The 14667-nt window shown below is 41.9% G+C and overlaps 1 protein-coding gene across 1 annotated transcript in view; it reads left to right on the plus strand.

Moving 5' to 3' along the window:
• Positions 1-991: 991 nt before the first annotated feature.
• The window catches only part of LOC142817694 (suppressor of lurcher protein 1-like), a 413217-nt gene continuing 399541 nt past the window's right edge, over positions 992-14667 (plus strand). Inside the window, exon 1 of the mRNA XM_075895045.1 lies at positions 992-1121. The gene's annotated coding sequence lies outside the window, so the exon portion shown is untranslated. The remainder of the gene's footprint in view (positions 1122-14667) is intronic.

Consider the following 14667-nt stretch of genomic DNA (forward strand, 5'->3'; position numbering starts at 1 on the left):
GCTGTACAAATATGTCGATGGGAAATATCCGAATGGCCCACGCTACTGTTATTAATGGTAATCGTTTCAAATGCCAAAACAAAAGCTCTCAATGTTTCCGGAGTTATTTTGATAAAGATCTTGTTTAGTCAAATAACATTTGGAACACCTAGAAGCAAAAGGAGATAACTCTGATAGTATCAGGTTGCCAGGTTTTCCCACTTTGCACCACTTAGGATAACTTTTCAGGGTGGTGTCGACATCATAAAAGGCTGGGGGTACTTAGCTACATTGTTGTTGCTTGGATTATAACTGAGTAGCTAAAATATTTTTCTAACGCCACTCAGTTAAAAAAAAGTTACTGGATAGGCACTGTGTAGCTACCTTTGGCACCCCAACTTCTGACGCATACTGTGTAATGAGAAATGTTCCCAGAATATTGATTAACAATGTCAAACTATGTTTTTTGCCCGTGGTTGCCTTGAAGCATAAATATTTGTTTTGCAGTGTACAGAGCTTTGCAGTGTGTACGACAGTGTACTCTGCTTGACATTTTCTTTTATGTAAGATTTGTTGTGTTTGAATTAAAGCCGTCTTTCGCAGAATGTGTTGCCACGTACATGGATGGACATTCTGATTGCAAACCCGAACGGGTACATACTAAGCTATTTTTTTATGACGTAAGTTACGCCTAGAATCCGGAGCATTTCTGTGTAGAGGTACATGCAAAGACGTGCGATGAACGATGCTTCGAAATCGTGGCGTGAAATGGGCAAAGTTCTGCAATAAATGTCTGCGGGTGAACTGTATTTGGGTGTCTGCTAAGCGTGCAGTTCTTGTGTGGGGATAATTTAATGCAAGGATACGTGGCTGGAAAGAATTGCTAATAGAGAATGGTGGCCCTACGTGGTTGCGCAAATATTTCGATCAGTTTAGGTTCTGTAAGTGAAAGGAATTGTCTCATCTCTATTGGCAGCCCTTTGGGATACCCTCCTTTCCGTGGCCGGTGGACACCGAAACTACCAGAGCACACCGGACTGAAAGTCGTCCCATGATACCCAGATATGAATGCGTCGATGCCTTCAATAATGGCCACCTCCACCTCTCTGAGAACGAACATGCTGACAGCTGCAACCAAAATGGTGAGATTTATCGCGTGTTATCACCACTCTACAAAGAAGTATTGCTTGAAAATTGGTGTTTTATGAAATGGTTCTCTGCCGCACGTGTCTACGTTGTAGGTATATGAAGCTACATGAAGCTCTGTATAGAAAAGAATAAGCAAGATAGACTTTTAGGGGCTTATCAGGCAGCCGTTGATAATCGATATACTCCGGGTTTTCACACATGAGAACGTAGTACCTATTCATGTTTAATTTCACATAAACTAGCAATTAAGACTATAGAGAGACGCTATGCCCACTTTGATGAATATAAGCTAAGAAATAGAGAATATCGGTTAAACTCGTTTAGTAAACCATCCTCCGTTTCATTAGGCACGAACAGAAATGCTCCACCGCTTTCTTCTTGGTAAATGGTATCATCCCCAGTTAAAAAAACACATCCAGAAATATAGACGCAAAGACAATTAGTGCTTTACCCATCAACTTGCATTTGTGGGACAAAGTTGGATTACCGCGTCGTTGAAGGGCTAAACGTCATCCACTTCACCACTCCACAAGGGCATTTCTTATAGATGAGAATCCTGCTCAGTAGGACCTGAAGAATGGGGTAGTGTCATGACTATGTAACATACAGGTGGCGTTGGTCGCGTGTGCCAATGCTCAGACTGTTCGCAGAACGCCAAACGTGTCTTCTTGAAAAAAAAAAAAAGCTGCGTTCTGTGGTTTCATTTCTATCGCTATTTCCAAGTGGATCCTCTAGATCGCAGTGTGAATGCCATGGACGATGACCGTGACGTGGCTTATGAGAATTTCGCTCGCTCGCCTGTGTGCGAGGGGGAAAGGGTAACTAGCGCGGCTTTCTTTCGAAACGGTAGGGCGGCATTTTTTTTTTCACGAATTTCGTCCACACGGCGCCGTAATGTGGACAATCGGCTTTATCCTCGGGCCACTTTCAAAGTACTCACTTCGCTCCCTCCGATGTCTTGTGCATGTTGGCTCTTTTGTGTACTCATCGTCGGCGTTTCGTAATCTCTCACAACTAAGGAAATGTGACTCAAGAAACAAGATGAAAATAAGATGGAGTGGAAGAAGACCGAAAATGGTGAAAGCTCACTGTGCGTCCCGTTTTTTGAACAGTAGTGAAGTCATGCCTTTTTCTTGTCCGTTATGCAATGTGAAAGCTGAAAAAAGTTAGTCTGAACGTCTGGAAGGAATTCAATTTGTCAAGCTTTCAAGTTTGAAGTTCGAATGAAAGAAATAAGTTGAAAGATAAAAAAAAGCATGTAGTAGAAACCGTGGCGTTCTGGAAATAGAAAACGACAGTGACGCGTACCTGCTTTAAAATAGTGATAAGTAGAATTAAGCACGAGCTTATGATTAAATGAATGTGGGTCTCCCAAACGAAAAACACAGTAATAACCGAAGTAGGATAAGCATTCGGATTCACTTGTTAAAAACACGTCATGACGACAGGGCATTCCGTAATCGTTAACTTGAGATTAGTTTTGATCACCGGGGTTCCTTAACGTGTACCTAAATGTAATTACACATGACGGTGCCAGTAATAAATGGTGAGCGCGAAGGAAGGTGCATTGCAATATTTTGTTTGTTCATTCGTTTAAATAATATTTTTGGAAGACTCAATTATAACAGAGAATATACGCCTCTAGTAGTGGTCCACGTTCGGGGCATTCGAGAGACTTTTGCCGGATAAGAGATGACGCGAAGAAAAAAAAAACAAAACAAATTAGAGAACAACTTTGTAAAGATCACATTTTCACCACTTCCCGTTGTTTTCGGACGTTGCCGTTAGTATTGAAGAAAAAAAGAACAAGTGGGATGCCGGCGACTATATATATATATATATATATATATATATATATATATATATATATATATATATATATATATATATATATATATATATATATATATATATATATATATATATATATGAGATCTAACAGACAATAATGCCAAGGAATGTATACGAGAAGTTATTAGAATCAATGTAAAGTAAATAAGAAGAAAGAAAAGTGGGGGAAAAATAACTTGCCGTGAGCAGGAATTGAGCCTATGACCTCCGAATAACGAGTTCGATGCTCTTATTCGGAGGTCGTAGGTTCGATTCCTGCTCACGGCAAGTTATTTTTCCCCCACTTTTCTTTCTTCCTATTTACTTTACATTGATTCTAATAACTTATCGTGTACATTCCTTGGCATTATTGTCTGTTAGATCTAATAATATTGTGTCAAAACACAGAACAACGAGCCGTCAGGTATACACTGGTTTTCCACACACACACACACAGACACACACACACACACACACACACACACACACACACACACACACACACACACACACACACACACACACACACACACACACACACACACACACACACACACACACATATATATATATATATATATATATATATATATATATATATATTTATATATATATATATATATATATATATATATATATATATAACACTCATCCCCTGATGAAGGGAGGACCCCTCCCGAAACTGTTGGGAAATAAATATATTTATCCTTGTTGACAACGCTCCCGTTGTGCCATATCTCATACCTTCACGAAGACTAAGTGGCCCATTGAATAACTACTCCCACTATATATATATATATATATATATATATATATATATATATATATATATATATATATATATATATATATATATATATATATATATATATATATATATATATATATATATATATATGAAAAAGAGGGTGTTCTTTGATCCAGTGGAAAAATACCGAAAAGTGGAGGACGGGCAAAACGAAAACTTTTTATTTTTCCTTCGTTTCAGCCGGGGACCGACCTTCATCAGGAAAAACGCGATACAAAATGCGCTTTCCTAAAGTAGGCATGGTATATTAAGGGCCCCTGACACGTGAACTATCACTATCATACACTATCTACTGTGACGTGGCGAGTAATGATTGGTGAGCAGAGAATGTCAAACCAATGTCAAAGAAAGAATATGAGAATGCATTAACGGTGTTTACATCAAGTGGATCCCATGAATATCAGTTTGAAAAGTGCAGTAATATCTACAAACAAAACTATCAAACCCATACAGCAAATCAAACGCAGAAAAAAACACAAAAAAGTATAGCAGAAAACGTTAGAATGAAACAAGGTGCGTAACTAAGAATTTCATGGGGCACAAACATAATTTATAAGTCAAAATCAAGAAATTTAGTGCACCGAAAAGGTGTAGTGAAAATCTGCGTATACAGTAATTATGAAGAGACTGTGATGAAACTGGAACTTAGTTCTGCGACGAAAAAAACGTCAGTTTGCTTGGATTTTCATTTATACCGGATAAGATTGCGTTGAACTTGTGTATCAGAAATGACTTGCGCAGTTCCCTATCATAGTGTGAAGGAAAACCTGATTCCAGTATAGTAGCTCTTAGTTTATTGAATGAGTGACCAGGAATGTTAACGCGCTTAGAAAAGGGTAGGTTGGGTAGGCTTGTGGCATGTGACTTATGATTATTAAGGCGCAGTCTAAAATGCGTTTTAGTATAGCCGATGTATTGGCGTTCGCACCCAGAACATTCAAGCATGTACACAATGTTGCTTGTGTCGCAGTCAATATCCCCTTTAAATTTTGGATTAAAGTTTGATGCTGTACTCTTAACCAAGTGGTCTTCGTCATATGGTTACAAACTTTGCAACGAGGTTTGTTGCATGGATGACAACGAAAAAAAGTGGTGGTGGTAATCCTTGATGAGGTTAGTATGTCACGTGAGTTCTTCGATCTGCGATATACCACACGTGGGGGATCAGGAAAGATTTTTTTTAAGGTGATCGCTCTGTATTAGTATGTTGTGATGCTTCTGAAGAATGCTGTTGATGTTTGGCGCTGATGCGGAGTGCGTTATAACCAGGCTCGTGCTTGAGGGTGCGGCGTTCTTCTTCCGAATAAAAAGTTCCTTGCGGTCAATGTCCTCAGCCCGTTTAATAGCATCGTTAATGATTTGTGGTGAATATTTTTGTGTTGTAGGGCCTCCCGAAGTTTGCTGCAGTTGTCTGTAAAATCTAAATTGTTCGAACATATTTTTCTTAAAAACGCAGTGCTTGACCATATGGGATTGCCGTTTCGCAGTGCTTTGGATGTGAACTATTGAAATGTAGGTATGACTGTCTATCCGTGGGTATTCTAAAGAGTTTAGTCGTCATTTTATTAGCACGTATAGTAACCGTGACGTGAAGAAAATTTATTGCTGTGCTCGGGTATGATTCCGAAAAAGAGATGGTGGGATGAGCCTTGTACTTCATGGTCCCGGTACTTCATGGTCCCGGAAGAAGAACGCCGCACCCTCAATCACGAGCCTGGTTATAACACACTCCGCATCAGCACCAAACATCAACAGCATTCTTCAGAAGCATCACAACATACTAATACAGAGTGATCACCTTAAAAAAAAAATCTTTCCTGATTCTCCACGTGTGGTATGAAAATATAAACTGCAGCATGCGGGAAAACACAATCTTCTAGAGGAACGCGAGGAGCGCTTTCTTCGCTATAACTCTTTTTTTTATTTGCCCTCCCTGATTTCGATCTTTCCACCTGTGTACTCGTTCTGCTCTCAGCACACATCAGGTTACCGCTTATTTTGTCTTCCTCCTCTTCTGCCACTATTCTGGTAAGCACTTGTCTTGTGTCGTCACGCGTGCTTTGGCTCGTACGAGAACTCATATGGCACAGTGCTCGGCGTCCCGTAGTCGCGGTGCCGTTGTCATCAGTGCACGCCCAAACGATAACGACCCCAGGGGCATCCAAACGACCGGCCATTTGTAACACTACTCCTTTCGACACCACTGCCTCGGCTTGTGCTCTCTCTCTCTCTCTCTCTCGTACTTATGATTAGAAACGCTTCGCCCTCGCGGCCAGGGCCCCGAGCACTCACTGGAACTCACCAGAGAAAAGCCTCCCCTTCCGCCACGAGCTCAGTTACATTTTTTTCTTCAATATTCACTGCTTTTGTCATTATACCCGAGGGAATACGCCGTACATAGAACCTCGTAGTCGGCAAAAAGTTGTTTTCAGCATGCATTCATATTAAGTCATGCACTCTAGCCATGTATAGCCAACGTCATGTACTCAATTCAACTGAGGCAACTTTGAGTGCACAAGCGAAATTCAGTCGCCAGTTTACCGCACCCAGGCATACAGTCACGTTACTTTCGAACCTGTCAAACATGCCCTGATCCTTCATATTGTTTTTATATATTTGTTTTATTCTATAATCGTCTTCATTCATTTAGGTCTTATTTATATAGCTTGGTGGCCTTCTTTCTATTTAGTTTTCCTTTCCTTTTTTTCTCTATTGTTGTTCGTTCTGCCTTCCTGTTCCTGTTTTCTTTTCCTATTTCTTTGTTGCTGTCTATTTCCTCTTATTCCTATCTTTTTCTCTGTTTAGGCTACCTTTGTCTCACTCTCCATCTAGTTTCAGCTTTCTTCCTTCTTTTTTTGATATTCTTTCTCTGTCTCTGCATTTCTTTCTCTATTTCTTTCTTTGTGTTTCTTTTCATACTGTCCTTCACTACTGACCCTCCACCCTTTTTCATTCTCACCTACGTATCTCTCCTCCCCATCCTCACTTGTCTTTCCTACCTACTTGCTGTGCTAGGACAAGAATACATTACGTTCTGGCAGCATGCCTGTCGAATACCACTGCTCACATCTTTCCATCTGTCTATCTGCTTCTTTTTTTTTTAATATTTCGTCGCCCTGCTCTTCACCTATAGACATCGCTCCTTCGCTTTCAGCTTTCCCGTTGCAATACGCCAGATACATCGGTGCGCGTGTTCGGAGGGGGCGGAGGGGGGGCAGATGATCAATAAGAGAAAAAAACAGAGCACTTGCGGTTTCATGATGATCATAACTTAGGACCATGACACAACGCTGAACTTTAACAGCTTGGATGACTAATCTATGTCGAATGAGGCGTTCAAGGCCTTACTGCTCATTGCGGCTTATGTCGTCTCCCTTGAGTGCAGGTGCTAGAGCGAAAGCTGTTACACCCTTGTGTTGTAAAAGTGCAACACCTTCCGAATGTTCTTTTTGCTAGTAATAACTTTTAATTGGCTGGAGTTGGTTAATCGCATCATCAACTTGTTTACTATATGACCATATTTGCATTGTTGTCTTCATTGTCCTTGTCATATCGCACACGTCGTGCCTATATCTCCAAACCTTCGCTTCAAGCCGATAACAATGGCACGCTTCGTGGCATTTCGCTATCTTTCCGGAACCCTGCCTTCCACAATGTCTTCTTGTCCCCAACTTCCCTCTCTCTCCTGTCTCCCGACACCTCAGCTGTGTCTTGTTCATAATTTGCTCTTTCCGGGGATTTATCTTACTTCTGGTCGATGTGCTCCTCTCTCAAGTTTGGTCGGTCATGCGGGAGGTGGCGAGGCAGCAAATGCGATTACCGCGCGCTCCCTGGAGTGTATTTTCATATTGTTTTTTTTTCTTTGTTTTTTCTCTCGGAGGACCTGTTTTTGTTCCCTCACCGTCCGTGTACCGTCGCCGCCTTTTTTTTTTCATTTTGATTTCTGTGACCCTTTTGCTAAAGAAACCGTGCAGCGTCGTGAAAGGCTGGGCTGACGTCAACAACCTTGATTCTGGTTGCATTTGTCTCAACCGAGTATTAAGTTTCGTCAATACATGCGACACATACAGGTATTTATTCGTATCGAGTTATAAGAGACAAATGCTAAGCATTTGCTGTTCGTCGTGGTGAAGTAGTGGTTTAGGTGCTCTTTTTTATTTATATTTGGCAGAACATGGGTAGGTAGGCTACGTTAGAGCCGGCTATCCCTGCATCATAGCAGTAATTTACAATATAAACACACAAAAAAATTAGGAACGAAATAAGAAAAAAAACCTAATAGGTGCTCATCTTAGCTTGTGTTAGCACGGCACATATGGAAATGAAATTGGAAAGGCGACAGAGGCGTCCAGAAAGGTAGGCGCTAAACTTCCCGCTGTTTATTTCATGCCCTGGACATCCATCTTATGCAAGCGTGAAAACATAACTAATCTTAGACGTGGTGTCATTCCAAGAAACGTCATTTCTATATCCGTCAGTGCAATTGATGGTGAACTCACACACAAGTTTCTCATTTCGGCTATAGCTTCAGCTTCTTTGATTTCGCGGGTCAGTTCATTGCGAGACCAGTCGATAACGGTGTGGCTGTACAGATCAGGGGAGCACACACAACCGCTGAAAGTTTATTTCTGGCGTTGTAGTCATGTTCACGTAGTCTATCGCTAAGACACCGCTTGGTCTGCCATTTATAATAATTTCCACACGATAGAAAAAAAAATGTGTGCACAACGCAGCACACACAATCTAGACACCTGACCTGGTGTCTCTTATCACAGACCAAGCGAATGACATTATTTTGGGCAGGTCAACTTGCAAAGCACCCCTCGATTTTGGGGGCTGAAAACACCACGCGTACGTTAGCCCACTGGGTCACTTTGTTCAAGTTATGAGAGATAGTGTTCATTTACGGGACTACACCTATTCTACTGCCCGAACGCTCCAACAGTTGTTGCCTGTCTTCGTGCGAAACTTTGAAATTGCGTTCAGCTACAGAGACCTGTAGCAGAACTGGGTACCCTGCTTCCATGAGACGCTTGCTCTGAGTCTCGAAACAGGACGTCATTTTGTGGTGACACGATTTGGCCAGGGCATTTATAAAGCACAAGTTTGCAATTTCTCTCTCTATAAACTTTGAATGCGCCAAGACAAAAGAAAGAAGAGGCTTATTTGCCCGTTGCTCATACGACCAGCACGTGTGTTTTGGTAGCAAAAACAACCAGATACCCAAAAACCTGGTAGAGGCACATTGGGGAAGTTCGCAAGTAATTTCAAAGGGTGTGAGACATTCCTTAATCGTGGGTGACACTTGCCCCGCCACGGTGGTCTAGTGGCTAAGGTACTCGGCTGATGACCCGCAGGTCGCGGGTTCAAATCCCGGCTGTGGCGGCTGCATTTCCGATGGAAGCGGAAATGTCGTAGGCCCGTGTGCTAAGATTTGGGTGCACGTCAAAGAACCCCAGGTGGTCGAAATTTCCGGAGCCCTCCACTACGGCCTCTCTCATGATCATATGGTGGTTTTGGGACGTTAAACCCCACAAATCAATCAATCAATTAGCGGGTGACACTTTGTCAACCTTCGCTTCTAAGTCAACAGGTGTATGGTCAATTGAAAAGAGGAAATCATCGACAAAACGAAATACTTTGCGCACTAGGGTGTGTTATTTAACGTTGTAGACAAGGCAGTGCTAAGACAGAAAAAAAAACAGATCACTAAAAATGGGTGCTATGGACGAGCCGATGCTCACCCCCCCCCCCCTTTTTTTTTTTGCGAGTACAACGCGTTGTCTTATGAGATAAAAGTGGAGGAAAGGTGAAAAGATAAAAGTTCTAAGAAATGACTTGTTGACAATGAAGCTTCATTTTCAAAGCGCGTGGCACCGTAAGCATCTATGACATGTTCAATAGCATACAAAAGAGCAGCATGAGGGATCGAGAAATACAAGTCTTTTATGTCAACCGAAAAGACTTTCTAACTGTCATGGGTGTGGTTATTCACGAATTAAATTACTTGCTCGGAGCTTCTAATCAAGAAAGGGTCATTAACGGGTAAACAGGCAAGCTTGGTTTGAAAAAAAACAAAACAAAGCGACTGACTTCTGGCGTGTGTCATTCTCTGATATGATTGCCCTTAAAGGAACCACATATGCCGCGCTAACACAAGCTAATTTCATGAACAACCGACTCGCCTGAGGCACAAAACATTTGAGGGGCTCATCAGCTGACCAGAAAATCACGGGTTCCATCCCACACGTTGTGATCGAATTCTCGCGGGGGCGAAATGCCAGAAGCCCGAGTACTCTGCGGGGCCAGTGCTGGTTAAAGAACGCCGAATGGTCCAGTTTTCTGGAGCCAACCACTGCGGCTTCTCTCAAAAACAAATCGTGGTTTTAGGTGTAAAATTGCAAATAATAATAATAATAATAATAATAATAATAATAATAATAATAATAATAATAATAATAATAATAATAATAATAATAATAATAATAATAATAATAATAATAATAATAATAATAATAATAATAATACCATTATTATTATTATTATTATTATTATTATTATTATTATTATTATTATTATTATTATTATTATTATTATTATTATTATTATTATTATTATTATTATTATTATTATTATTACGCACTCCAAACACTCGATCTCACGTCCAAGCACTGAGAGAACCTAGCAGACCAACCGTAGAATAGAAAAATACAACATATTCAACGGGAATAGGATACACCCACTCACTTAAGCAAGAATTTTCACGAGAACAAAATTTCTGTTAATTGAACAATTATAAATATAATGTTTATCATTACACTGTTCTAAAAATAAGCATAAACTATGCTGTTCAGCTGCGCAACCCGTTCCCTCACTTTTGTTACCACAGTCGCAGTACAGCTCCTCCTTTGCTGCACAATATGACGGTGAGTACAATACTGGCATTGTCAAGCGTCCGTTCGACAAACAAGCGAAACAAGTGAAACAAATGTCCCGCAGTTGTGTGCAGTGCGCGATAGAATCTTTCGCCTTTTGTCTTGTTCCCGGTTTGGCAGGATGCTGCGAAGATCTTGCTTATGAGGTTTCTTTCTTATTCTTTCTTTTTTGTCTTTGAGCTCGTTCTGAATCCAGCAAAATCCCGAAGGCTGACAGAGCCGGTGTCGGTGCCGCCACGTGTGTCATATATTTATAATCGTGTTTTTTTTTACGAATTCTTATCGGTTTCTTTTGCATCTCATTCGTTACGCTTGCGTTGCCTCGCGTGCTATCTTCGGACGTCTGCACATTAATGCAGCTTGACTGGAGCGGAACTCGAGGAAAACTTATTCACCGTCGTGAGGGAACAGTAGCATGTCATTTTTTTTAATCGTGTGTTCTTTGGCCTAGGTGAAAAATATAAAGCGCGAGACTTGTCACACACGTGTGGTTACATACCGTCCTTGAAGTTACTACAAAAAAAAAAACAGAAAACAAAAAAAAACACCGGGGTTGTCTTATATCGAATGTGGTGCTTGACTATGGGACTGAAGGTAGCGGGTTCGAAACTCCACCAGGGCGACCACATTTCGATGGTGGCAAAACATTCGAAGCTCTTTTGCTTAGATTTGGGTGCATGTAAAGGAAACCCAGAAGATCGAAGCTTCAAAATTCCTCAGCTGTGTCGTCTGCCTTAATAATATGGCGATTAAGTGAGGCGTAGCTTAGCCGTATTTGTCCGCATATAACCCGTTGCTCTGGAAAATATTCTACGATGATCATATGGCTGTTTTGTGACGTAAAACCCGGACAATTATGATTGACTTCCTGCCATTGCTGTCGGTGGTTGTTCAAGGGTTGAAACGGTCCCCTGTTTTCGATGGAAGACTATTCGCAGCTTAGGGTCACGTGATTTGTCAATTACGTCATAAATGACGTCATTAATCCCTTCGTTAACAAAATGGCGTACCCTTGTCAATACTGGATCTGTAAAAAGAGATGAGGGTAATATAGTGAGAACCGCGAAGAGCCATGACGATTGATTGATTTGTGGGGTTTAACGTCCCAAAACCACTATATGATTATGAGAGACGCCGTAGTGGAGGGCTCCGGAAATTTTGACCACCTGGGGTTCTTTAACGTGCACCCAAATCTGAGTACACGGGCCTACAACATTTCCGCCTCCATCGGAAAAGCAGCCGCAGCAGCCACGACGCACGTTACTGTTCCCCCACGGACACTGGCAAGATAGCGATTCTTATACACCGCCAGGCGAAACGTGGCCCTATCATACAAGCTGTACACTGATGATGCCACTTCGTCACATGTCAGTTTTTCCGCTAAGCGTGACCTCAAGCATTTGAGAGGCCGATTGACGATCCCTTTTTCGATTACGTTGGAATGATGTTCAGTATATTACTTGCTGACTTTTTTCGGCGCTCACAGTGGTTACGTTCTAAACATTTATTACGTCTTATGACGACGTTTCTCCCAACGGTTTATGTCTTGTTTGCGGCATGCTTGGCGTTCTTTATTTTTTTAACTGTCTGTTTTTGTAAGCCTGTCTTTCACAAAAAGAAAACAAACAAACAGGAACGTTACCGAGTAAATAAATGAACGCATACGCAAAGAAGAAAGAAAAAAATAGTGCGTCTATTTTCTTCGTACGTTTTGTCTCGTGCTCTCCGTTACTTTTCGTGTTTGAAAAATGTCGCTGACAACTTTTGTCCTAAGCGAGGAGGTGGAGGAGGAAGCAAATTTATCGAAAGATTTAGGCGGCCTCGATGGTGCTCATACCACGACTAGGCATCAACCAGGAGTCCTTGGGCTCTGGCGGCGTCCTCGGCCCACCGGATTGACCAGAGCTGTTCCTCTGGATCTGTGCTAAGAGTACACGAAGTTTATAGGGTGAAATAGAGAACCCCGGAAAAAGAAAAACGAAGCAATCAACAAAATGTTTATGGACCTTCTTTAAGCTTCTCTTTTTTTTCGCAGATATTGTAATCCGCTCAAGGAAGGTTGCGTTACATCTGCATGATGTGCCTCAGTTGAATTCAAAAACTTTTTTTTCCTGTACTCCCTCTTTCCGGCCGAGGTCGAGGATATCTGGAATTCGAAATATTCAGCCTGCTTTCACCATAACTGAGCGTGTCTGCTGTAAAGAATGCAATAGAGGCTGAACACGCATCCTTGCCTGTCCCGGAGGGCATACATTGCTAACAGATACTGCGGGAAGCTTCAAAGGATGGGGCTATGAAATTTGATTGAAATGCGGAGGTGGCAGAAGCTTATACTTTTTTCATCGTCGTCCTGACCGGTCCACGAGCAAGCTTGCGCTGTGCAGATGAATACGAGAGAACAAGGTCGATCCGTACTGCTCGAAGCGAAATTGTGGACGTGGCAGAAATTCAACGTGCTTTATGAATTGAACGATGCGAGAGAGATGCGTAATAACGGCTGGATTGTTCCATGCAGAGAGACGGGCAAGTTGACCTTGCCGCAAGACGGAAGAAACAGCTTGTACAGATGTTTACGGTGTGCTGAGCTCACCATAAAGAGGGCACTCGAGAAACGATATCTCGATTTAGCGTAGTATACCGAGAATGCCCCGACGTCGTCAAGTCTTCTATATTTTACCACGATCAAAGTACTTTTTATCAGAGTGCTAACTTGGAGAATAACCGAGAAGAGAGTGAAAAACATTTTCAGGGCTATATCTTCAATGCCCCATCAAACGCGTCACCTTCAACACGAGTGACACGAAAGATCATCACGTGACGACACCACCATCAAACGTCCAAACATCGCCAAAAGCTATGACGGCATTCTGACGTTGCTATGACATCGTCGCCCGGTCAAAGGCGCACTGCAAAACTGCGAGAGGTGAAGAGAGCATTAAATGGTGGACGATGCCGGAGGCAGTGCCGAACCACGTCATCACTGAAAAGGGGGTCATAGATAGATACGTAAGGAACAGCGTGACTTTTTGTTTTAAGCTTGTTCGACTGAGAGACAGGAAGAGAGGAAAGAAAGGTAACAAGAGAAGAGCTAGAATAGATATCTGGTTTGCTTCGGTGGAGCTGGGCTGGGAAACTTGAAACGAGGGGAGGACGGAGATAGAGTAATACAGAGACTACGACTTATTTAAAGGCCTTGAAATAGTATTCAGCAAAAGCTGGAGGCAGAATTTTTATCTATACCGCTCTTTAAAATATGCTCAGAGGTGGTTTCTTTTTCTACTAAGTATTGGTTTCAGAGCCAAAGGAATCGTGCCCTAATATTGAGTACCTCAAGCGGTCTTTTCGAAAAGGTATACGCCCATGCCCCGCCGCCAGCAAGATAAATCGAGACGACGCAACTTCACGGCATCGCAGTCATTTATTGACGGATGAGGATACTTCGGGTTTTGTTTATCCCTTTCTGAAAAAAAAAAGGCAGTCGCCCGCAGCTTTGTGAGATCGCGCTCACTTCGCGTTTCTTTATTGATATCGAGTGCTACGCCGTGCGGCCATTCTTCGCTAGAGTTCGGTGCTTCAATTTTCCAGCGAATATCTGCTTTAATGCTCAAAGAGTCAGCCCTTGCGTCAGGAATATTTTTGGAAGAAAGCACGAAAATACCGTCTTACCGTCTTTTCGATCACCGGTTCATTTAGAGTTTTCGCTCTCTTCGTTCACTTTCTATTTTTCTGAGACCCTAGACCACAGCTTCGAGTAAAGCATTCTTTATTTTTATGAAACACGGAATTCTGACGGTACGTAGAAGATGAATAAGGCATCACAGCTTGTATGTCATTTCGTGTGCCCTGTCGAAATTTCTCGCTGTTTTTGTTTTTCTGTTATAAGCATTAACCAACTAGTCCGAGCTTTAACCCTACTAGTTCTCTGTTTGAGTGTGCAAAATAGAGGTTACTTTTATATCCCCACGA

The sequence above is a fragment of the Rhipicephalus microplus genome, chromosome 5 (assembly GCF_043290135.1).
Source record: "Rhipicephalus microplus isolate Deutch F79 chromosome 5, USDA_Rmic, whole genome shotgun sequence".
Classification (NCBI taxonomy): Eukaryota; Metazoa; Arthropoda; class Arachnida; order Ixodida; family Ixodidae; genus Rhipicephalus; species Rhipicephalus microplus.